This window comes from Taudactylus pleione, unplaced genomic scaffold, assembly GCF_031769625.1.
Source record: "Taudactylus pleione unplaced genomic scaffold, aTauple2 ptg000064l, whole genome shotgun sequence".
Classification (NCBI taxonomy): Eukaryota; Metazoa; Chordata; class Amphibia; order Anura; family Myobatrachidae; genus Taudactylus; species Taudactylus pleione.
Window position 1 is genome coordinate 2,043,484 of NW_028284466.1, and position 25,636 is coordinate 2,069,119.

General features: G+C 45.3%; 1 long non-coding RNA gene across 1 annotated transcript in view; it reads left to right on the forward strand.

Annotated features, from left to right (window-relative positions):
- LOC148534733 (uncharacterized) overlaps positions 1–25,636 on the forward strand; it is a 93,737-nt gene that overhangs the window by 28,224 nt on the left and 39,877 nt on the right. Inside the window, exon 2 of the long non-coding RNA XR_015876688.1 lies at positions 11,829–11,987. This is a non-coding gene — a long non-coding RNA (uncharacterized LOC148534733). The remainder of the gene's footprint in view (positions 1–11,828; positions 11,988–25,636) is intronic.

Genomic DNA, 25,636 nt, shown 5'->3' on the forward strand with positions numbered 1-25,636 from the left:
ATCCCATCTTCGCTAAGAAGAATCCCATCATTGCGGAAGGTTAATGGGTCATCATACCGGATACCCGGATGCCTTGCCACAAGGCCTCCTAAGCTAATGATGTGTTTGCCAACCGCAGCATTAACTTTCCTACATATGCGGTCAATTACCGGTCCTTTGTGAGGGCACCTCCTGACCCGATGCTGTACTATGTCTGACCAAACAATTTGCATTGAGTTATAAACTGAATGCCATTTATCAACATCTGCCCTTATGTTAATTTTAAGTTTAATCCCTGTCCAATTACCTAAGTCATTACCCCCTGCATGTATGACTAGGCATCCCGGGGGTCCCCATTTTTTAATGGAATCCTCAATTAAACGATCCATACCCTCCCACTTTAGGCCCCTGATACCTATCCACCTAACCCTCCGACCATTGAGCAATGTAGTAGCCTCCATGGCCGATGTCGCGTGGGCCGCCCAATAAATGAACGAGTGACCCACGAACCAGACTTCTGAAGAGGTCCGGAGAACATCTGTAACAGATATAATCCGACATATAATTAATAATAAATCCAACCAATCAACCCATGCTCACACAAACAACATGAAACATAAAAGGTTGGGATGGGGGGGGAAGGGGGAGTGGAGCGCAATAGGACGGGCACCCCAGACGAACGTAAAACCTGTCTAATAAAAAAAAAACGTTAGTTAAAGGGAAAAAATTTAGGGCAAATCCCTTCGTACCCCCACAATAGTGGCGAGTCAAATGACTAAGCCTGGGTTTACCCCGCAAGGAGCGCATAATGCCTAACGCTGCGCCTTACTGCAAATGTACTTCTTATACGCTGCTGACTTCCATCTGCCAAGTTCTTTAATGGCCGGTTCAGAGCAACCCGCTTCTGCTGCGCAAGTGGCCGCCCCTATACGGAATGAATGTGTGCCATATACTGCCACATCCAACCCCAAAAATACTAAGCATCGCTTAAACACTGCAGAAAACTGAAATCTAGTAAGCGGTGAGCCATCTGCATCCGCCAACCAATGCTCGCTATCCCTGGGACGTACTCTTGAGTAATTTTCTGCTAAGGTTACCGGGTAAACCTGTCTTACAACCTGGGCTGGAACCGTCACCCATTTTCCCTTACCTAGATGATCTGTTTTAGACCTATGAATTTTACACAGTAGAGCCTTAGGCTTTTGTACCACATTTTTTCCAAGAAGACCAGACTGCATGGACTGCTTGGAGGCGGCTACTAGTTCACAAACCCTAAATGCTCCCAAGAAAGCCATGGAGAATGCGGTTTGAAACAATATTGTTTCAAATTCATTGGAAGCTACATTGGGCAAACAACTAATTAGATCCTTTAGCAAGTCCAAGTCAACGGGACGTCTCTTATCTTCCTTTACTCCTTCAGATTTTGCCCAACCCTTCATCGCTTTTGTAATTAAAAATGATTTTGTGGGGTAATTTCTACCATGCATCTTTGAGAAATATGAAATCCCTGCCAATGCTGTAGCAGTCGACGCTCTAGATCGACCTTGTTTGTAACACCCCCAAACAAATGCACTTAAGCTCTGCTCGCAGGTCTTACCTTCGCATAAACTAGAAACCCGAAACTGCTCCAAATCTTTCCATGCTTTGGAATAGGCCCGTCTCGTGGACGACGCCAACGCCATGGCAGCTAATCCTTCTAACCCGTCTCGATAATCTGCCAGACAGAGGAAGGGCATTTTAAACCTTGGAGATTCGCCTTGGGAGCGAGCGCTCTGAATTTCAACCACTGGAAACGTGAAAGCGCATTGGCGATGCAATTGTCGACTCCCGGGACATGTTTTGCCTGAAAAAAGACATTTGCCTCCCAACACTTAAGCACTAAATGTCGTAAAAGACGCAACGCCAAAGGTGATTCAGCTCTCTGATTATTGATAGCTTGTACCACCCCTAAATTATCACACCAGAACACAATGTTCCGGTTGCGAAGTTGCTGCGCCCATAATTCAACTGCAACAACTATTGGAAAAAACTCCAATAGCAGTAGGTTTGCGGTCAAACCGGAAGTATGCCAAGTTTGCGACCACTGCTCCGTGCACCATTCCCCATCTAGGTAAGCACCGAAACCTACTGAACCTGAAGCATCTGTAAACAGTTGCAAGCAGGGGCTGTCTGTGGGCCCACTCAACCAAATCCTAACCCCATTAAAGTCCCTTAAGAATGACAACCACATGGTCAGATCATCCTTTATTTCCCTAGATAATCTAATTTTATGATGCGGAGAAGTGAGCCTAGCTGTAGCCCTTTCAAGCTTCCTACAGAAAACCTTTCCAACCGGTATTACCCTGCATGCAAAATGCATTAAACCTAAAAGGGATTGAACTTCCTTGAGTTCAATCTTGTTACCTGATAAAAAACCGCTTATCTGTTCCGTTAATTGCCATACCTTGTCTAATGGTAAACGGCAGCATCCCATTACCGTATCAATTTCGAGGGAGGCAATCGGGAAGCTGACTGCCTAAATACCGGCAGCTGGCTTTCCGACTGTCTTATCCTGGCAAGGGTGAAATGCCGGGCGTCTAGATGTAGACTCCCGCATCTCCCCAATGCTGGGAGACCGGCGCCCGGCATCACGATCGTAGTGATGCCGGGCGCCGCGAGCGGACAGACGCGGGGGGGAGGGTTAGGTTTAGGGCTCCCGGGGAGGACTTAGGGTTAGGCACCCCCCGGGGGACTTAGGTTTAGGCAGTGGGGAAGGGGGTGGTTAGGGTTAGGCACTTAGAGGGGGGATTAGGGTTAGGCACTTGAGGGGGAAGTTAGGGTTAGGCACCCCTAAGGAGGGTTAGGGTTAGGGGGGTTAGGTTAGGTTAGTGGATACTTACCTATCCACGATCGGGATTTCCAGCGCTATCGGCCTTCCATGCGGCCGGCGGTATTTCATACCAATTCCCAATTTCGATACCTAAGTAAGACAAACAGGGTGTAGGACCCTCCATCTTATCCTGAGCAATAGGTACTCCCAAAACCTTAAACAGCGCCTGTATTGAAAACAATGTTTTCTTACATGCCTCACTATCCCGAGATCTGACCACCAGAAAATCGTCCAAATAATGTGCGACCCCAGTTTGACCTGTACCCGCTTGCACACACCATTGCAAAAAGGTACTAAACCTTTCAAAAAAAGCACATGATATTGCGCAACCCATAGGTAAACAATGATCAATGTAATATTGTCCTTTAAACCTGAAACCCATCAACCTGAAGGATTCCGGATGTAAAGGCAACAGGCGAAAAGCCGATTCAATGTCGATTTTAGCTAACATAGCCCCTGGACCAAAACTTCTAATTAATGCCAAAGCTTCCTCAAAGGACTGATACTTTACGTTGGCAATCTGAGGATCAATACCCTCATTTACTGAAGTACCTGCTGGGTAAGAAAGATGTTGAATTAAACAAAATTTTCATTCCGTCTTTTTAGGTACAACACCCAAGAGTGAGATGCACAATTTTTGTATAGGTGGGCTGTTAAACGGCCCAACCATCCTACCTAATTTTAGCTCAACATCCAACTTAGCCTGCACCTCCTCAGAAAAATCCCTGGCGGAATGAAGGTTGCGCAAAGCAGTGGCAACCACCGGTCTGCAAACAGGGATTCTAAAACCCACAGTAAAACCTTCCCTAAGATATTCGGCATCGAACTTGTTTGGATACCACCCCAACCATTTTGACAATTGTGATAATTGCACTGGGGTAGGAGCTCTATTTAACTCATTTACGAGATTCTTTTGCCGAGGGAGTTGTTGCTTCCGTTCCTCTCTGGCATTCCTTTGCAGAATGCCCTCCCCCACAATTGGAACAAAGGTGTCGAAAACGACAGCTCGCCCCCCCGATCGCATTGGCCTCCATTGAAAGCAAAACATTTCCCTTTTTGAAAAGTGTTTTGCTTCGCTCTAGCTGCCCCAAACTGTTTTTTACTAACCGTTACCTCCGGTCCCCCTTTCTTCTGGTGAGTGACTTCTAACCATAACTCTATGTCTTTAAATCCAAAAGACATAATGGTATGCCCGTCCTGTTTCTTACGAAACTCTTCATCGTAAGATCGCCAAATATTGCCCCTAGATTTTACATACATACCATGTATCAATGTTCAAATACTCCGTGGGCCTAGATTCCGCATAGCATGCCCCAAAAACAAGCATACCATTCAGCCAGTTGTAACATCTATAGGCCTCCTCCCCTATGCCACCTGATGCCTTTGCTGCTGACAAACCCTTTCTTCCTTCCTCCGTAATTTTGAACATATCCACAAAACATCCTTTAACTATCCTTTCTTTTACGCTTCTGCGCAAACCCCTTGTGATTGCCGTATTCGCGCAATGCACTAAATCTCCACCACTGCTAGAATGGCTAACTGTCTGCGCAGTATGCTTGCTGGAATCGCTCTTATGCGTTCCCTTAAAATGTTTTTCTAAAATTTTCATAATTTTCTTTGGCCTCTTAGGCGAGCCCGAAGAAGAACTACTATCGCTAGTGTAAGAGCTAGTGTGATCTGATGTCTGTGTAATAGCACCATACTCACCGGCACTAGATGTACCAGCCACTGGCTCCACTGCTTGTGAGACACTCTTCTCCCTTGCCTTCTCCACACCTGCTTCGGATGTCGCCATTGACACTGATGATCCAGCGTCCACCGCTGCAATTGAGGATGTAACTGGAGGAGCTGCTGTTGGTAATATAACAGGAGAAGGGGTTGGTGTGACTTGTGCTGCTTGCTCCAGAACTTTGCTCAGGGTAGGAGCAGCATTAGCGTTAGCTATTGAAGAATTCAATTGCGGTTGCGCGGGCCAATTAAATGGAGAAAAACCCCAGGTTTGCGGAGACCAATATGGGAAAAATCCCATGCCAGCTGGATTAAATCCACTTGCTGACGACTGCATATTTTGAGGGGAAAATGGCCAAAAAGGAAAGGCGGGGTTGGTAATATTAGATACTTGAGCATTAAAACCGTGTGCAAATGGAAAAGCAGAATAAAAAGGGGGGGGAACACCTGACCCACTTAAGCCAAGGTGCGCCTGTGGGGCTGGAGCAGAAGATGACGCCGTTGACCCGGAAAAAAGCAGCGGTGATGTAGGGGGAGGAGCAGAATGTATAGGTTCAGCTACAACAGACAAACAATCATCATCTTCACTAGGTGTGCTGGAGCCACTGGCAGAACCCAAGTGCAACTCAGGCAGGAGAGGCTGCACTATATCTTGGGATAAAGGTGGGACCTGCTGCATAACTGCCTGTGTGCTGGAACAGGGGGTGGACATGCTGCAGAAATCTATGGCCTGCTGAACCTGCACTGCATGGGGGGTTATGGCAGTGAGGCTGCCTGCAGGGATGATAGATGATGAAGTGGCAGTAGGTGGGGCTAAATGGGCCAAGTCTCTGTCTGCACTGGCTGACTCATGAGAGACTTGGCCAAGAGGGGGACCTAAAATGGCCACGGGGGCGTGGCCAAAACGGCTGTGTCTGCCTCATTAACGGCAGACACTCACCGCCCTTTGCGTCCCCGGCTGGAGCCCACCCGGGCCGGGGTTATACAAGTAGAGCTGTGTGGGAGAATGAGAACAGCCACGCTACTCGCGGCGGGACCTGGCGGAGCGTGCGTGGCGGGAGTCATAATACCTCCCGCCGGAAGAGCCGCAGGCGCCATAAGCGGGGAAAATGGCGCCGGCTGCAAGCCCGCGCCGGTGGTCCTGTGACCAGCTCAGCCACGGTGGATGCCGCCAGCACGCCCTCGGCAGTGCAAGAAGGCATAGCCACCGGGGGAATGAAAGGGGGGGGCGGCGGTGCATGCCTCTTGGAAGCACGCCGCGCAGGAGGGTAAGTGCCTGCGGACCGCAGAGCTGGATGATAGGGGGTGTGAGAACTCAGCCAAATGGCTGGGGGGGGGAGCAGAGCGTTGCTGCCTAGACATGGCAAAAGAAAAATAGAAAGGAAAATAAAACAAAATAAAATGAATGGGAGAACTGAAAATAAAATTATACTGCAGAGAAAACAAAGACTGAAGGAAAAAGTGAAATAAAAGATAAGAATTCTTTATTTATATAATATGCCACAATTGACAGGACCAAGTTGTGGCACAGAACACTTAGCCTTCCGGAATCCTGGGAATTCTGGAGCAAAGAGGAAGTCTTTAGCTTCCACTTAAACCTTTATAAATTCTAAAGACCCGCCCTACCTATGCTCTGATAGGACAAAGAAACACAGGTCCTACTGGCCTGTCAATCAACAACTATGTAACCTGGTTTCTTTATTACTATCGGCTCCAAGCCTGTACACTTATGTAGCTTTAGGCTTATGCAGCCTTCAGCTACCTTAATTACATTTGCACTTACAAATTGACATGCAAAAGGAGGTGGGTTTTCTTAATTACTGACATTTTGGTACCAAATCCACATAAGAAGTATTATTTATAATCCACACTACCTTACATAAAATATCTACTAATAACATCAGAAATATATATGTAGAGATTGAAGTTAAGCCTATATCCATTATCTCAGTGGAAAAGTTTTAAATATATCTCTGAAATTATCTAGATCACCTGCTGCTGGATAAACTTAGAGCAGTAATCTTTGACTACATAAGACAGAAATAAAAGAGAAGGTAATGATAGTGCCTTGGATAGTTGCAGCAATTAGTATATAACTACAGAATATCTCTGCAGGCATCACATGTGACCCAACTCGGTAGCTGGGGTAACAGGCAGTAAGCTCAATTTGTTAAATCCTTTCATAGAAACAGTGCAGTTATAAATTACGAGGTATGGCTATTAAATAGCAAAACTGATGCTGTCATTTATGTTTCATTATATATAGTGATGGGCCAAGTGGTTCTCATCTGTCATCAAATTCTATGTTTCTATAGTACATTTTAACTCTGTTCCCCTTCTATGTACTCCCCTCCTGCATCTACACACCGCTGCATTCTTATTTTCCATTGGTCAAAGCCGTGCTGCAGCTCATTATCTGTCAGCAGTTTCAACGGAACCGGTATGTAATGCCGGCTGTTGGAATACCGAGAGCGGCATTCCGATGGTTGGTATTCTGACAGGAGTCAGGTAAGTATACTTACCCTTCCCCCTTCTCCCCCTAACCCTCCCTTCTTGTAGCCTAACCCTAACCCTCCCCACCCCGCACCCTAACTTCCCCATTAGTGCCTAAATGTCTCCCCCCTTTGTGCCTAATCCTAATCCTCCACTTAGTGCCTAACCCTATCCCTGCCCCCAATGGTGCCTGACCCTAAGCCTCCCCCTAGGGGTGCCTTACCTCCCCCCTAGGGGTGCCTAACCCTAACCTCCCCCCAAAAACCTAACCCTAACCCCGCTTCGCTGCCTAAACCTAACACTCCCCCCCCCTCGCATGGCTAATGCTAAGGGCATCCCGGATTTACCTCGTTTGGGCTGGCATCCTTCTGAAATCCGGCGTTGGGATTAAGATAGGTGTCGGGATTCAGACCAGCGGCATGCAGGCCGCCGGTCTGATAACTACATCCTCTCTGAACAGCTCTGTTGTTTTCTTCTTTACCTCAGTAACTGATGCTAAATGGGTTCCCTTGAGTACAGATTTGACTTTAGGGAAAAGAAAGAAGTCACACGGTGCTAGGACTGGCGAGTATGGAGGATGTTCTAGCACTGAAAATTGTTTCTCTGCCAAAAACTACATCACATCAGGCTCGGTGACAGGGCGCGGTCCAATAGTACAACTGTACTGGGCCCCGAGGTCCTAAGGGGCCCTGAAATGTGCCACTGCCTGCACTGCTGCTGCAGTCATCAGCAGGGTGCAGGCATGTATGGGGCCCCTGCTGATCACCGCAGCAGCAAGTCCAGTGGGGGCTGGGGGGGGTGGGGGAGCAGGGTGCCATCTGCCACCTGGCTGGGAGACATTACCTGCAGCCGCATGCTGCTTAAACTAGCAGGGCCGGCCATTTACTACTGGCTGCTGCGAGGGCCCGGCTTGGTGAAGCTCTGCACTGTGGTGGGAGCTGGGCTGCTGCCTGATGATTCCTCAAAATAGAAGCAGCCATTAGGTAGCTCTGCCCCCACCACAGTGCTCTGCCTCTCTCCAGTCCCACCCAGCAGCAGCAGCAGCAATCAGGACAGCAGATGCTGCCCAGGAAACTCCAGGTAAGTGCAGGGGGGAGGGAGGGGGGGAGAAAATGTGGGCTAGGATTGGGAATCAAAGTGGGAGAAGGGTGTCGCAACTCTCAGGTAGATAATGGATGCAACCCGTATTTAGGGAATTGGCATGACCTATTCCAGAGATGCAGAGTCTAATGTGCCAGCAGTATTCACCAGGGACCCTCGCGGGAAGGTATGGACTTGGCTGCGTCCGACACACAGGTCGCGGCCCTCAGGATAGGTTCCCCTATACAGGTGCTGGGAAACTCTGGATAGAGTGTAGAGAATATTCAGCGTAGTCGACAGGCCGGGTCAGAACCAACAGACAATACGGTACCAGGGAGCAGACGAAAAGTGGGTCTCAGGGAATAGCCAAGGTCAGAACCAACTATAAATGCAGTAGCAAGAGTCAGGCAAAGTCGGAGTCACAAGTAAGCCATAGGTCAGGAATGGATAACAGGATATACACTGGAATGCTGGAGTAAAGTAATGGAGCCTATACAGGAGTGCTCCAAGATACTTCCTTAAATAGGCAGGCTTGAATCTGGCGCCTTCTGTGACATCACCACTGCATGTGCATGGTCCTTTAAATTTCCCTACAGATCAGCACGTGCGCTCCTAGGAGCCCCAGCCGCCTGCAGTCCAACAGCCGCCCAGCAGGGGGAGCCGCATACATCAGCCATGGACGCCAAGGAGACACTGCCCACCGTCCGCTGCCCGGAACTCCCAGCGCCACCAGCCCGGCAAGTGATAGCCGGCGTCTAGCACCACATGGGGAAGCCACACACAAGAGCAGCGGGCGCCGGGGACACACCGCCCACTGCCCGGAACTCCAGTGGTGCCGGACCCGGTAAGTGATATCCAGTGTCCGGCGCATTGTGACATTACCCCCTCCTCTAGGGGTGGGCACCAAACACTTCACAAGTGGTTTTTTGGGAAAACTTTGGTGGAACTTCTGAAGAAGATGGGGCGCATGGATATCTGAGGCCTTGACCCAGCAGCGCTCCTCAGGTCCATACCCCTTCCAGTCCACCAAGAACTGAACAGCTCCTCTAGAAACCCTGGAATCCAGGATCTTTTTTACTTCATACTCCTCCCGCTGGTACACTGCAATCACAGGAAGAGGACTGCCAGGTGCCGAGAAACAATTAAGAACCAGGGGTTTTAGGAGGGACACATGAAATACATTGGGTATCCTATGTGTATTAGGAAGTTTCAGATGAAATGCCACTGGTTTAATCACCTGAAGAATCTGGAAAGGACCGATTTATCTGGGAGCTAATTTCATCGTAGGAACTTTCAATCTCAGATGTTTGGTTGACAGCCAGACTTTATCACCAGGCCTCAACTCTAGAACCTTCCTATCTGCAAACATTTATACCAGGGCTTGACACATTTTTCTAAAATCTAGGAGCCAGGATGAGTGTAGGAGTCAGACCACCGTCCCACCAAAAAAATGACAGGAGTGAGTGAGGTCCACAGCTCTGTGTGTTATGTAACTGTTATACACACTATACTAGTCCAAAAAATGGTCGCAGTTGAATAGATATAGTAACATGGGGCCCCTCACTGCTCTGCACACCTCCCCTGCTCCTCCCCCACACCCTCCAGTAATAATGAACCACATTTCACAACTTTTCATTTCACATAAAATAATGGTGCTAGAAAGTACAACAAAACCCCCCTCCCCTCGTGGTCACAGCACTATCCCTCTGAAGCTGCTCTTCAATCCCTGGCCACCCATAGGGCCTGATTCAGAGCCGGATGCTTTTTGCGGGGTGGCTATTCAAATGAACCGTTCGCTCTTTGCGGTCTGTTCACGCCTCTAGGTCTCAACGAGCGAACCAAACATGCGGTCATTTTTTGGGAAACTACGCCCCTTGGCCGCTCGCATCCTATGTCATGTCCGCTATTTATTAGATTAATCGAGTACATCGACCAGCGTATGAACTGCTCGCTATTCTTGTGGTTGGTTTTTCCTACTGCAATCTTGCGAGCAGTTCTGACTATAAAATAACCCAGTGACGTGGTCAATGATGCTGCTGTTTTAATTATGCACACCCATAAAACGCCCGTTTTGACCTTTAAGCACGCCTGCGTTCTGATCTCCACTCCCCGTTTTCAAGCACCTTCCCCTGTTACCACCCACATACGCCTCCTCCTGTCACTCAAAATAACAGGCATTCGCTATTTAGCAAATAAACGATTTTCGGCCGCACTGACTGGTTCGCGCATGCGTATTACGATCCGTACGCATGCACAGTTGTGCAAACATCGGTCGGAACGAACGAGTGGCTGCTTACGAGCGGCTCTGAATCAGGCCCATAGACCCTACTACCGGAGAGCTCTGTGCAGCTGGAGATAGGAGACAGTAGACAGCCGGGACGTACAGGAGGATCAGCGTAGACTGGGATAGACAGCAAGGATCAGAGCAGGCCAGGATGGAGAAGAGTCATCAGTGCAGGCCGGGACAGACACAGCAGTCACCACAGGCGACACTCAGCACATGCACTCCTGTGCATGATATGAGCACCGCAATACCATAGGCACGAATCTCAGCCAGAGCTGATGAGGATCTGTTTCCTCCCTTACTGCAATATCTAGTAGCCAGGCAGCAAAATCTGGTAGCCATGGCGACCTGGCCCCCGGGATTTGTCGAGCCCTGATTTATACCATGAAGAGACTTTGCACAGATTCTTCTTTACCTCCTTCCAGATTTTGAGGAAGTGGCTTACTGTACCATGCACAGCTGGACACAATACTGATCAAAGGCCTGGTAGCTCTGGTAACATAGGATGCATCATTCGCATCTGAGTTGATGATCAATTCGAACAATTTTCAAATGTTTTTCCATATTTTCATTTGTTTTTGATGAGCAAGTTCTCTGACCACTCCCCAGTCACCATCCCCCAAATGCTGATGTCCCATCACTCACTCTGCGATGGCTTTCTATCTGCATGCATGATTGCAGTGCAATCACAATGCTAACCTGTGCAGGTGCACTGCGGTGCATACATATGCGCAGTACATACCATTGGTTGATCTGCGTATGCTGTTGCAATTGCGTTCCGTGATGAATCAGGTATTTTTACAATGCACAGGAAAAACACAACTTCTTTGAATGCTGTGTGACAGAAAACTATCTGTGTGAAAGGGGTGAAACTTGCAAATTAATTTTCAGAAAGTCCACTCGCTTTTTACTCACGCTGCATGGTTTATTTTTTACAAGTACAGTCTCGTTATTTACTAGCCAGACCTCGTATACACTGTCCTTTCTGCAGCTGCATTTTAAATTACACATATCTTCAGGTATCTACGACTCTAAATCTATCATTTAGATACGTCTGTTGCATAAATGTGCAGTCACCATCATCAAGTCAATAGTAATTAATAGAATATCTGCCACACTTGTGTAATTGATCAGCTGCTCCGTTAGATTTAGGGGTAGTCTAAAAAATGTATAAAATCCGAGCTCTATATATATGTGTGCTGGTCTCCTGAACGCCCATTGGCCACTTCCAGTATCGCATTTCCCAACTTCCGGTTTCTGCTTTCGATGACGCTGACCAAAGCATTTTGAGCTTGAGCAAAAGATAATTGGCTTACTTAGAGGTTCCTTATTTATACTATACAAATGAAAAAAAAAAAACTTTAAAAACACTTTATTTCTTTTTGTTAAAAACAGATGCTGTATCCAGGAAGTTGTCATGTTAAAAAGCTGTAATCTCATGGTAATAAAAACTTGGCATTGCACTTGCCCCTGGGCAACAGTGGAGCCTGGAAAGCATGCTGCATCAGATTCCAGTGCATCTGGACTACAGTCTTGCCAGCCAACAAGTAACAGGTAAGAGTTATTATTTCTATTTTACATAAGTACTGGGAAGCGGGGTTGCAGTAGACTGAAGTTTTATCTAGGGTGTCAAGAAACCTTGCATAGCACCTTATGGGTACAGTCTCAGAATAAGTTGCTATGTAGGTGGTCTATTTACATCCTCTGTAGATAGCACCAAGTATTTTGTAGGTACAATTGCCCCCTCCAGTGCGATTTTAATTTATAGACATTGTATGCTATTTCTCCACTGCTACTGGCTATTTTTCCACTGCTATTAGAACCTAATAGGACCACTTGCACGTGATGCTGTTATGAAAACATTAAAACTCCAGTAGTGCACTGCAGCAGAATGGTTCTAGCACATGTGTCCTATATTCACAACAAGAATGTGGCCTCATCCCCTCACCAACTTTATTATGGTGCACCCCTCTGTAATTTGTTTTTCTGGATTCACCACTGACCTTTGCTCACATGTACTGAATTGGATGCTACTACCCCACCTGCACAAGTGGACACAAGTACAGTATAACTCAAAGTACAGTGTGTGCCGGTGCAGTGTCACAAGTTACATTGGCAGCTGTTAACATTCTTTTAGCATATACAATACTGTTTGTGAATAGTTGTGTTCTCCCTCAGCTAAACTGAGCAGTGTAGGGGTGTTGTTTGACAAAACAATATTTTCTCATACAGACTGACAAATTATTCTCAGTATGTCTGGCACACATGTCTTTGCCCATATTTGGAACATACTGTTTAGTCATCAAATAACCTATTTTAATAAACACATGGAATGTAGAACTGTGTGGCTTTGTACTGGTGTAAGATTGTTTTCCCAGGTGTCTGAGTGAATTTCGCCTATTCCTTGGGAAACTTGTACTATAGTTTTCCATAAAAAAGTCACAAATTAAAATATATAGCAGCTTAATACCACGCAAGTACTGCAAAATATTTACACAGTATATTGGACACAAATAAATGACAGTGCTGAATTTACAAGTGCAGAATGCACAGTGCGGGATGAATGGCTACAAGCTGCAATTCCTTATGGACTTAATATTAAAGTTTTAACATTAATTTAAATGTAAAATGATCTGGTTTTGTAGGATGTCCTCCTGTAACTAAGTTTCATTTGGAAAATCTTTCTGATGTGGAGGGGGAGAATGATTTGGCTGGGGGAGGGGGAGAATGATATGTAGAATCTCTCAACTGAAATGCATTCTAATTTCATTCCTAGTCATCTGAGCCCTCCCTCCATGTACATGATGGGCGAGAAAGGGGGAGGTTTTACTATGAGCTAGAAATCTGAGCAGAAGAGCATCTAAAGCCTCTCTGTTCACTACATCATATGTTATGTGCCTGTGGTTGCCATGGGAGTCATATGACACTTCATAAACTGTAAGCAATAGAAGGGATGGACATGAATGGCACATAACCCACCACCAAGAGTTAGTTATTCAATACATGTCAGTATTGATAATGGGCTTGATTCAGAGGTGGATGCTTTTGACCAGTCATTGCTTCTTTGTTGGCCAACAAACCCCCACTGTAACACTGCCTGTTGCCCGCCCCTTCCCAGCCCCCAAACAGCCGCAGCATGTCAATCGAGATGCAGTCAGGATGCCGACAGTCTAAATGCCGACCGTTGGCATCCCAACTGTCTAATCCCAGCAAGTGTCTAATGACCGGCGTCGAATTCCCGACGAATGTCATTAAACATATGCCGGGAGCCCGATACCCGGCTTACTGATTGAAGGTAAGCCGGGCACCGTGAGCGGACAGCCTCGGGGGGGGGGTTAGGTTAAGGGCTTCCAGGGGGGACATAGGGTTAGGCACCCCCCCCTTGGAGGTTAGGGTTAGGCTAGGGGAAGGTGGGGTTAGGGTTAGGCACCCCCGGGGGATGGACAGGGTTAGGCACCCCCCCTCGGGAGACTTAGGGTTAGGCTGCGGGGAAGGGGGGTTAGGTTTAGGCACTTAGAGTGGGGTTAGGGTTAGGCACTTGAGGGGGAGGTTAGGGTTAGGCACCCCTAAGGGAGGGTTAGGGTTAGGTGGTGGGGAGGTTAGGTTAGTAAATAGAAAAAATACTCACCTGTCGAGATCTTCACTGCCGAGCTTCTGTTGTCGGGATTTGAACCACCGGCCATGCAGCCGGCGGTAGATCATACTGATTCCTGTCAATCATGCTGTGGCTTAAGGGGGCACTGCGAATGTCATCGCAGACACATGCAGTACAGCTCCTGCACATGCACAGATTGTCAAACAGAGATGTATGTAAACCAGAGGTTCCCAAACTCAATCCTCAAGGCACCCTAACAGTCCAGTCAAAGTGAAGCCTAGGTCACCTAGGGTATGATAATATACAGAGACTTCTAGATGGCATGGTGACTGCTGTTTCAGTGAGCAATCCTGAAAGACCAGAGTGTGAAAGGGTGTGAATTACAAGCAAACATGTTGCACCTTGTAAAAGTGCCATTGGAATTAGTGCATACAGATTTGTCTGGACCAATGGAGGTGGAATCCTTGAGTGGGAATCGATACTTCATGACACTCATCGATGATGCTACTAGGATGACACGTTTATTTCCTGAAACACAAAAGTGAAGTTACAGACAAGTTTAAAGAATACAAGTTTTGTAGAGAATCAGACTGGTCTGAAAGCTAAAATATTAAGGTCTGATAATGGCAGAGAATCTGAAAACAAAGATCTAACCAATTACTTTAAAATAAATGGTATACAGCATTAGCTATCGCCTATACACTAGAACAAAATGGTGTGAGTGAAAGCAAATAGAACAACAGTCGAAAGCACTTGATCTTTGTTGGATTATGCAGGATTTGACAAAAGATTTTGGGAAAAGAAGTTCAAACAGTTGTTTATCGGAAAAATCGAACACCTATAATTGCAGTCAAAGACAAGACACCATTGGAAGCGTGGACTGGGAAAAGACCAATTATCAATCATTTATGTGTACTTAGATCCCAAAAAAAGAAGACACAATCTTGATCCTAAATCCATCATATGTAACATGCTAGGATACTGTCAACAGAGCAAAGGTTACAGATTGTGGGACATCAGTAACAAAAAGCTTCTAAAGTCAAGGGTTGTATTTCACGAGACTAATTCAGATGAAAACAGTGGTGGAGTCAGGGCAGGACGATTACCTCCTGTTATACACAGCCACTGTGTACATACACAGTAGTACTGGCAGCCTCCTACCTCTAAATATGGATTGAGTGACTAGCATTCTGCAACAATTACATCAATGCATGCAGCTCTGAGCCCGGGGACATGCTGCACCATGCTGCAGAAGTGTTTATTCTATTCCCCTAAGGGAACATGGCCACGTCTCCCACGATTAGGCCATGCCCCCTTGGCTAGGCCAGCTCTCTACGAAAGGTGACACTGACAGGGATGGGAAACAGTCAAAGTTGCTGTATGTGTATATATGTGTATATAATATATATATATATATACATACATACACATACATGATGACAGCACCTCCGTTCTCTACCAAGCCTCCGAGTGATTGGTAGAGAACGGAGGTGCTGTCATCATGTATGTGTATGTATGTATGTATGTATGTATCTATACATATATATATACACACAACCACACCGCCCCCCCCCCCCCTAAAGCAAGAGTCTAGATCCACCCCTGGCTGAAAACAAGCAAAATTCTGTAATACCACAAAGATTTGTGATGTTAGACATGCCAGTAGCTAAAAGTGTAAATACAGATGACAAATCGAGGAATAGGAGTTCCATGAGGAGCAACCAAGGCAAACCTCCCACAAAGTACAGTGAGGAATTTGCGAGTTTTGTTTGCTGTGAACCTCGATTACTCCTAGATCCAAAACCAAGTCCAAAAGTTGACAACAAGTGACACAAAAGCATGAAATCTTCAAAAGATATGTGTTCATATGTGTTCAACTGCAAATGCCTACAGCTCCCTTACCTACTGCCAGAGCATAGTGTAAGACTTTTACTGAAACAGTTAAAGAGGCATTATGGCTGAGAAGGACTAGGTATCTTTAGTCCAGAGAAAACCATAAACAGTGCATGTGATAACAGAAGTGCAATAGATTTATTCTCTAGTGTAAAGCACCTCTTTGTCAGAGAGCTGATATAGAATAGACTATGTGTCCAGTGAAAACAATGTTGCTGACATGTGGACGGAAGATTTGATATCTCATGTCTTGAATGTTTTCTTGCACAAATGCAGACTGAAACATATATAAAAGTTGATGTTTATCATTGTGTTATGTTATATAACCCTTCTTGTTTCTGATTGCATGTGAGATGTCTAATGTCATGTGATGCTCACATTGTTATTTGTAATCAATAGGAGTCTTGAGCGAAGAGGGTGTTGTATGAGAAACACTCAGCACTACCTCTAGACCAGCGTTTTACAACCACTGTGCAACCATGAGCGGTAGTCAAGTGTGCCGCGGCGGTCAGCTCAGCGCACTTGTACAGTAGTGTGTTTTATTCCTGTGGAGACCAATATAGTGCGTTTTATTCCTGTGGAGGCCAATGTAGTGTGTTTTATTCCTGTGGAGGCCAATGTAGTGTGTTTTATTCCTGTGGAGGCCAATATGTGTGTATATTTTTATGTGGAAGCCAATGTTTATGTTTTTTTATTGGTCACACACACACCGCATCGCCGGATAGTGTGCCTTGGTAATTTTAAAATCTTGTATAGTGTGTCTCGAGTTGAAAAGGTTGAAAAACACTGCTCTAGACAGTGGTGGCTCCAGAGGTGGGACAGTAGCACACTCCAAGATTCAAATAGGGGAGCCACATCAACTGGCAGTTAGTCCCAGCCGGCGATGTTTGGCAGCATTTTGTACCAGTTTGACAGTTCCACACACCACTATGTCGTCCCAGTCTCACCTTTTTCTATCCCCTCCTCCTGATTTTTTTTTTCTATGCATAACTCTCCATCTTATCTATCTGACATCACCCCTCCTCGTGTGCACTGCCCATGTGTCCAACTTTTCATTATTCCACAGGGCATTCTGGGGGATGTAGTCTCCAGTAGAGCTGCAGTCCTGCAGGCACCAACCATTTGTGGGTTATTACAAAAGCAATGGTTGAGGCAGACAGAGGAGACAGGAAGGGGAGGGGGGTAATAACAAAAAGCTATGGACTAGTTATACCCAGGATGGGGGCCCTACACTTTTTTGTGGCCCCCAGTCCCTTGAGGAAACTAGCCCTGGTACCAACTGCCCTAGAGCTGGTGGTATGGTGGAAGGGAAACGTCTTAGTGGGTTACAGTTTATGAACTGCAACTTTGCACTTTGGCTGTGACTAGTTTTCTACCACTGGATGCCTATTCATAATAGGAGAGATTGCTGTGCAGCACCACAGAAGCCTTCACAAAGGATACTTACAATCAACTAAGGGAAATATCAACCATGAGGGACTGCACACTGCTACAGTACCATCCCCAGGTTGCCCTATTGCTTTAGTCGCTCCCGGGTTCCTGGAGATGTGGACTGCCACCAGGGACCAGTCTGTGTGCAGTGTTATATGTGGTTATTAACCCAAAAAAGGTCCACGGGTCTGTGACTGTGTTTAAGGCATATACCAGTCACTCAGGATTTGCGTGTTTCACTTGTGTGCAAAAATAAATTACTCTTAAGGTGGGTACACACCTGACAGATATATCTGCAGATGATGGTCGTTCATACACACTGAACGACCATCATCTGGATGCAGCAGTAGCTTGGGCCAGACTGGGGGTGGGTAGCGGGCATGGCCTAATCGAAGAAGGCATGTCCACGCCCCCTTTGGGAAAAAAAACATTTGTGGCACTGGGGAGGGGGGCGCTGTGTGCCCCCTCAGCTCGGCGCACAGGCAATGGGGGGCGCGATCTGCGTGATCACTCCCCCTTTGGCATAGGAGACTGCTCGGGCAGTGTGCTGGGCTGCTGTGGATGGGGAGCTGTGCCGGACCTGCGTAAGTAGTACCCGCTCATGGTTCCCCTCCTCCCCCTCTCTGCACCCCTGTGTATGGGTGATCGGCTGATCGACCGTACACACTTGCCGATGGACAGATATGTCTGCAGACATATCTGTTCATCGGCTGTGCAGCACAGCCAATACAATATGTCTGTGAATGACGTTGTTCACAGACTTATCATCTGTACACACTGGCCGACAGGGGCACGATATATTGGCCAATTAATTGATCGGCCAATATATCGGCCAGTGTGTACCCAGCAATACCCAACATGACTCCCGATAGAAAAGGGTGAGAGCCAACTGTGTAGTCTCCAGTGTATATACTACTATGTCCAGCAATGGAAGAGAAATATAAAAAGGACCATAAATATATGAAAAATAAGATCACAATTTAATAAAACACACATAAAATTTTAGAACAATTACTAATAAATTGGGTATACTCTTGTAACCCTGGTTAAGGGTTAAAATAAGAACTGTACTTATAAATCTATGTAATATTTATAAATGTACAATTTATGAGGTAAAATATATATATGTATAGTCACAATTCATGATATATGTTTTTAATGTATTAACATATCAATTTTAACGTGGTTCTTTTTTTTATTTTCTTTTTTTTTATCTCTGTGGTGAGGATGTGCTACAGTGTGTTGGATGTACTGGAGGAAAAGTGGCGGAGTAATATAGGTGGGAGTGAATTGGTTCCTGTCAGGAAAAGAGGATCCGGTGAGAGAGGGAGGATATATAACAGCTGTTAGCAGCAGCTGACAGGCAGTCTGCTGATCCCTCCCTCCAGTGCTTGCCCTCCTGTGACCTGGGCAGCCAGTGAGCGGTGATGAGCTGCCGGGAGCAGGGAGGCAGAGCCGGAGAGGGAGCCCAGCCGGAGCTGGGGAAGAAGGTGAGACAGCGGTACTCACCATGTCTGACAGGAGAGACTGCGTCGCAGCAGGTGCTCCTGGCGGCGGAGAGGAGCTGAGGGACCCACGCCGATGGGGCTGTTCCCTGCCAGAGGAGGCGGTAGTGCTGTTGCCCGGCAGCGCTTGTTGCGAGGTGAGCTGGCGCACAGCTATGAGCTCAGCAGCTGCAGGGCCATCAATCACCGCTGCTATATGCCGCTGATTGGGAGCCGGTCCGGCGTGCAGCCAATGAGAGCGGTAGACTGAGTGGCGAGGCAGCTCCAGTGTCAGATGGACGGCATCAGCAGTGCTGGTCGGGCTGTGAGTAATTAATACCTGGCACTCACACAGACACAGATATCCCTAGTGGCAGCAAAGAGGCTCTATAGGGACAGAGGCTTATATCCCAGGATCATAAGGAGCACTAGAGGAGTTATCTACTAGTGGTGCTCTTTACAGTGGTTCTACCACAGCTGTATAATTAAATAGACATTTGTCTAAGAGGAGCAATTAACAAACTTCATACCAGAGAAACTATAGATATATACCTTTTAGACTATATCAGAGGAAACCTCTAATTACATTCTGTAGAGTTAATCCAGGGACTGAAACAGTACCTAAATACAGTGTAACTTGAGCCAGAGGAATCTCAGAGACAGTTGCACTATAACTACGTATTGAGTATTACTACAGTATATTGGGAACAGCAAAAGCTACAGTGTAACAAGTGGATATTTAGGAAAGTAATTGCTCATTACTTTAGCAGACTATAACAAAGTTTCCAAGTAAATTATACAGCCACAAGAGGGGTTCAAATCTTATACAGGCACACAGCCTTGTTCTCTGGCTTTTACATGAATAATCCCACAGGATATTATATACTGACATTGTAAGAGTTTATTATTATGCCAGGCATCAGCATAGATACTTGCATGAACTTTACTCTAATTTAACCTGGAATATACAAATACTAATTTGTGGTACAACCATAACTTCACTTGCATCAAGAGGAAGTCCCATAACTAGGTTAAAGGGCCATTGGACTAATACCAGAGACAAAATCTGTGATTTCTGAACTTGAAATATTTATATCCTTACTCCTTAGGATTGTAATACTTTATTGCTTAGGTTTAGGATATTAGGTGCCATATTGAAGGTAGTAGTATAAGCATTGTAAATTGTAATAATATGGTTACTGCGTTGTCATTAATGTTATGTCAAATGTATAGTGAATGCCTATGTATGGGAACAACTTTCATTTAAGTTCTTCATAAAAGTAATATATGACAAGTCAACTATCTATATGTTTACTTACCTGGAGTGATTACAGTGGGAGATCCATTACTGCGGAATCTATGGAAGGAAAAGACATTGGTGGTAAATGTGAAGTGAAATGATACAGTATTGTATTGTGATTACACATTATCTATACACCACACTATATATTTTAACCATTGGGTTTTCCCAAGTAGACCCACATAAACCATAAGTACTTGGGTGGAGGCACTGACATTGGGGATGTACACCACTTAGAGGAATGCTAAGTGTGGGTACATTAGGAGTAATAAAGGTGTTCGTAACCCAGTATCCCTTTTAGAGAGTAAGGGGGGGTTACACTCTAATACAAATTACACACACACATATATATATATATATATATATATATATATATATATATTAGGGATGTGCATGCTCGGATAGGTTCGAGTTTGCACGTTGAGTTCGGATTTTTCCCTCCAAAAAAACGGAACTCAGAAAGAGGCTAAACGTCATCTTACATGGACGAACATCATCATTCCTGGACTTTGACCAAATTTGTTTTAATTATTTGTAGACCTCAATAAGTTCATACGTACATTAAGTAGGAAGTGGTATTTCCGTATAAAGTCACTACAGCGGAATGGCATAGATGGTGCTCCAATTGTCCTCAATGATAATGAAATAGAGGCTTTAGGAATGCTGGAATCACTCCTTAATGAGAACAACGATATCGCCATTAGTAATCTGATGGTTAAAATATACGATGTTGCTAATAAAGATGGTAGAAATCGTTTAAAAAAAACTCTGAATTTTATCCCCTGCAACATAGAGAGACATTTATTGAAAGTTTTTACACTACCAATTACCAACTACCAATGAATGATTTTAAGAAATTATGTACTAAAACTGATGATTATTTTTATAAAGATAATTAAACTAGAAGTGAAAGACAAGCACTTACTAATCTAATGAAAGATAAAAGTATCATCATTAAACAGGCTGATAAGAGAGGGTGCTTGGTGATAAAGAATATTGAGGAATATAGGTCGGCAGCCCTCAGACAATTGGATAACTATCTATTTTATTCCAGATTGTCATCAGACCCCACAACTAGATTTCAAGAAGTCTTTTAGACTCTGCTTTTGATTTGGGTGCAATATCAAAGGATATTTTACAGTTCTTGTTTTTAGATCATCCAATAATTCCCATTTATTACCATCTACCGAAGGTTCATAAATCCTTAGTATGTCCACCAGGATGTCCAATTATTTCAGGAGTGGGTTCACTCACAGCTAATCTTTCGGCATATGTTGATGCACATTTACAGAAGTATGTTAGTTCACTTCCATCCTATATCAGAGATTCAACTGATTTTTTACATTTATTAGAGTCTATTATTTGGAAAGTCATATATATATTATTAACTTGTGATGTTGAATTACTTTACACAAATATTCCATATAAATTTGGGTTATTAGCTATCAATCATTATTTAAGATCTGAAATGGAAGTGGATGCACATTCATGAGATTATCTACTGTCCACTTTTAGGTTTGTCCTTGAACACAATTTTATTTTCTTTCACAGCACAATTTTATATTCAAACACGGGGCACAGCTATGTGTTATGCTAACCTGTACATGGGCCTTTTGAAGAGCAACATGTATGGGTGGGCGGATTCGGGGCAAACCTGGTACTCTACGGTTGCTATAATGATGATATTTTTATTATTTGGGATGGGAATCTGGATGCCCTGAATTTATTTATGAATCACCTGAATCGTAATAATTTTGGTTTGAAATTTACCCACACTTTTGATTTTACCACAATCAATTATCTAGAAATTACTGTACGTGTTGTTGATGGGAAATTACATTCAGCTACCTACATGAAAGAAGTAGATTGGCAAAATTATTTGCACTACAGAAGTGGTCACTACAAACCCTGAGGAGATAACATACCTAAAGGACAGTTATTCATCTTAGAAGCAACTGTTCTACAGAATCATCTTTTCTGACTCAAAGTAAAAATATGCATTTAGCCTTCATCAAGAATAGTTCTCTCTTCATATATCTTCATATACAATACTTGACAAAGCCCTACATGAGGCCCAGATTTATTCTAAAAATGTATTGTTATCCAATACTCAATCTAAGAAGGATACGAAGAGGAATGACAAAGCTAATTTTGATAATCAGGTTTTAACTCATGAATCATTAGCCTTTATCACTCAATTTAATTCAGCTGCTAATGATATTAAAAAGATTATCACTAAGAACTCGACCATTTTACATCATTATAGATATTTGAGCTCTTTTCTCTCTCAAAAAAGTAGAGTGGTTTTCAGAAGAGCTATGACACTGAAACAGAAGTTAGCTTCAAGTCTTTTTCCTATCAGCAACACTTTAAAACCTCAAACTTTGACACTACGTGCTACCAATTAGTTACCACCTAAACCGAATAGTTTTTTTCAAATGTGGTCATGACAAATGTATGAACTGTTAATATGTGGATAATGGGATTTCAACAGTCACTTCTTTTAGCACAGGTGAAAAATTTGCGATTAAAGGTTTTTTAAGCAGTAAAACACATTATGTGGGGGGCGTGGCTTACCTTTTGATACTGAGAGGACATGTTTTTTAGGAGCTTTCCCTATATTCACTACCCTCCTGGCTTATAAGGGGCTTTCCTGCCTTTGCTACACGGAGAGTTACCCTCCCCAGCTCCACCCTGCTGAGTACTCTGTGGGTATTGATTCCTGGGCCTGCTGGACGCTGTTTAACATCGCGGCCTAGTGCCGCAGCTGAAGCCGGCGACTCAATTCCAGAACCGGAAGTCCCAAGGACCTGCATCGGGAACAACTCCAGCACCTACCTGAGACGCTGCCGCTTAGCTGATATTGCCGCCAGCTGTGGAGAGCAGCTGTCACTGGGGTCCCTCCATGCTGTATACTCTGCTACCAGGTACTCTGTCCCCGCTGCTGTACCCACGGCAACCATCTTGTATTGCGGCTCCAGACCCCCGGCTTCCCTATCTGCCTCCCACACTCCTCTGCTGGTCCCGCTGCTCTCAGTAGCTGCAGTGGGTGATCTGTCGGCTGGCCCGGGGTCTCTCCACTCTGCCTCTGACTCCCTCACTATTGTAGTGGACACTGTAGTGTAACAGGCACCATTTTGAAAAACAGAGGCCCTTTTCACAACTGTGGCATTGTTGCCACTACTACTCCATGATTAAGCACCACTATTTAAAGTCCAGTTTCACTTTGGATACTACCTCTATTTCTACAAGCTCTGCTGGCTTCTATACTAATACAGTTGATCTGTGCTCAACTGCCCAGGCTACTTTTTGCCCTTCATACCCTGCCTCCCCTACCCCCTGCCTCTGGGTGTAAATTCTACTAATATCTGGGAGTAAAGAAGGAGCTGTGGCCCTGATTCAGAGCTGGACGCTCTGACAGAGCGCTTGCTCTGAATCAGGGCCATTCCTGCTCCTTTTTGGAGCGGCCTCCTGGCCGCTCGCATAGCTGTGGGTGACCACCCACAGCAATAGTGAGTGGCCAAAATGATGGTCGCGATGGTCAAGACCATCGCGACCACCGTGCTTGTGACGAGACCCTGCGGTAGGGTCTCGCTGCCACAAGCCCAGCAGTGCTTTTGGCTCTATAAGAGCCAAAAGCACTCCCACTGACATCACTAGTGATGTCAGTGGGGCCGGACCCAGATGGTAGGCGTTCCCATGGGAAAGCCTCCGTCTGGCCAACCACGCCCCCGTCACACCCACCAAAGGGGGCATGCTGTCAATTACCATCGACAGCACGCCCCCTTTGGTGCGAGACCCATAACGACGGCTTGGCCGTCGTTATTCGGGTCTCGCGCATGCGCACGACGGAGCCGACTCCCTCATGCGCATGCGCACTTGGGCACCATCGACCCGCTTGCGAGCTCTCAGCACTCGCGAGTGGGTCAGAATCAGACCCTGTGTTCTCTAATTTTTCCACCTGTACTCTTTGGATGTTAGTGTGTTCGATTCTTCATGGTCTCTAATTGTGACATTCTGCTGCCATCGTGTGGCTAATGTGCTACATTGCTCCACAAGGCACCACCTGCCTCTAAATATGTGTTCATGGCTTTGATTCTTCTATAATGTGCCTATTATTGCACCACCTTAGCAGATACACACCAGATCTCGCACTCTCACCATGATAATGATTCTCCAGGTGCTCACTCTCACACTGAGAGTGAGCGCCTGGCATCATGGCGCCTAAGAAAAACATCAAATTGACCAAAGGTATCCCTCCGGTGAGTTTCTTCAAGACTTCATCCATGACCCCCCCCCCCGCTGATGAGTGGCTCAACTCAAACTTCACGTCAATGAGTATCACAAGATAAAGCCACTTCTCCCTACACAGCTTCGTCCCCGACTGTTTCTCTGGATGATGCCTCCATGGTTGAGCCTATCACAGTGAGGCGGATGTTGCAGCTTCTTGGCGATCTTAAGAAAGATATCATAGCTGAGTTGACTTCTACTATTGGGGAGTTGAAACATGATGTTGCTGAACTGGGTGGCCGCATGAACCTTCTTGAGAATAAGATGGGAGAGGTAGTTGCATCTCATAATGATCTAATCTCTGCCCATGAAACTACTCAAGCAGAACTTTCGGCACTTCGGGATAAATTGGCTGACCTGAGGATAGGGCTCGCCGAGATCCCTGAATCGGTACAGTTCTCCGAACTTCCTGAATTCGCTACCGCCTTATTTCAGAAATTACTCCCTGACTTGCCTCCCACACAATTCCTCCTGGACCGCATCCACCATCTCTCTAAAGCTCGCAATGCCCTTGACACCTCCCCGCATGGGCAATAACGGCTGACTGCCTTGCTGTTTGGGATGACTTTCCTCATCCTGGCTTATTGTTTGAAAGTTTGTGGTGTATCCACTTTAGCGTCTGATGGAACTTTCCTTGTGGACTCATAGATCTCGCAGTATCTTGCAGTTCCAGTTGCTTTTCACGCAATTCACGAAGATCACAATAAATAAATTCTTTTTCTCAATATTTGAAATGCTGTTTTTCCTTTTTTATGTCCATTTTTTATACTATATTGGCAATGTAATTTTCTATGTATACATTTGCTGTAAAAGGTATCATTTAAATTTTTTCGTATTGTATCCTACTAGGGTTATATCTGGTGTGGGTGTTATTTAATACTGTTTTAGTGTTATATGCTATTTTGTTCCCAGGTGGTTGGAACCATGTCACTACCCCCAATGTTCTACCAGTTTCGCCACCCTGTACCGTGGCCCCTTTGACTCCCTCGGTGGAGTCATTTATGTTAATGTCTTTTTTTTTCATCTCATCTTTTCCATAAGTCCATCCCTTTTCCCCATCATGTTTACAGGCTATGTGATGATTATTTTTCTGTACTTATTAATGTCAGTATTGATCAACCCAGTATAGACAGGTTGCCTTTATCTAACCAAAGTATTTCTCCAGATTTGTTGCAATGGTGAATTTTATGTCTATAAATGCTAAGGGCTT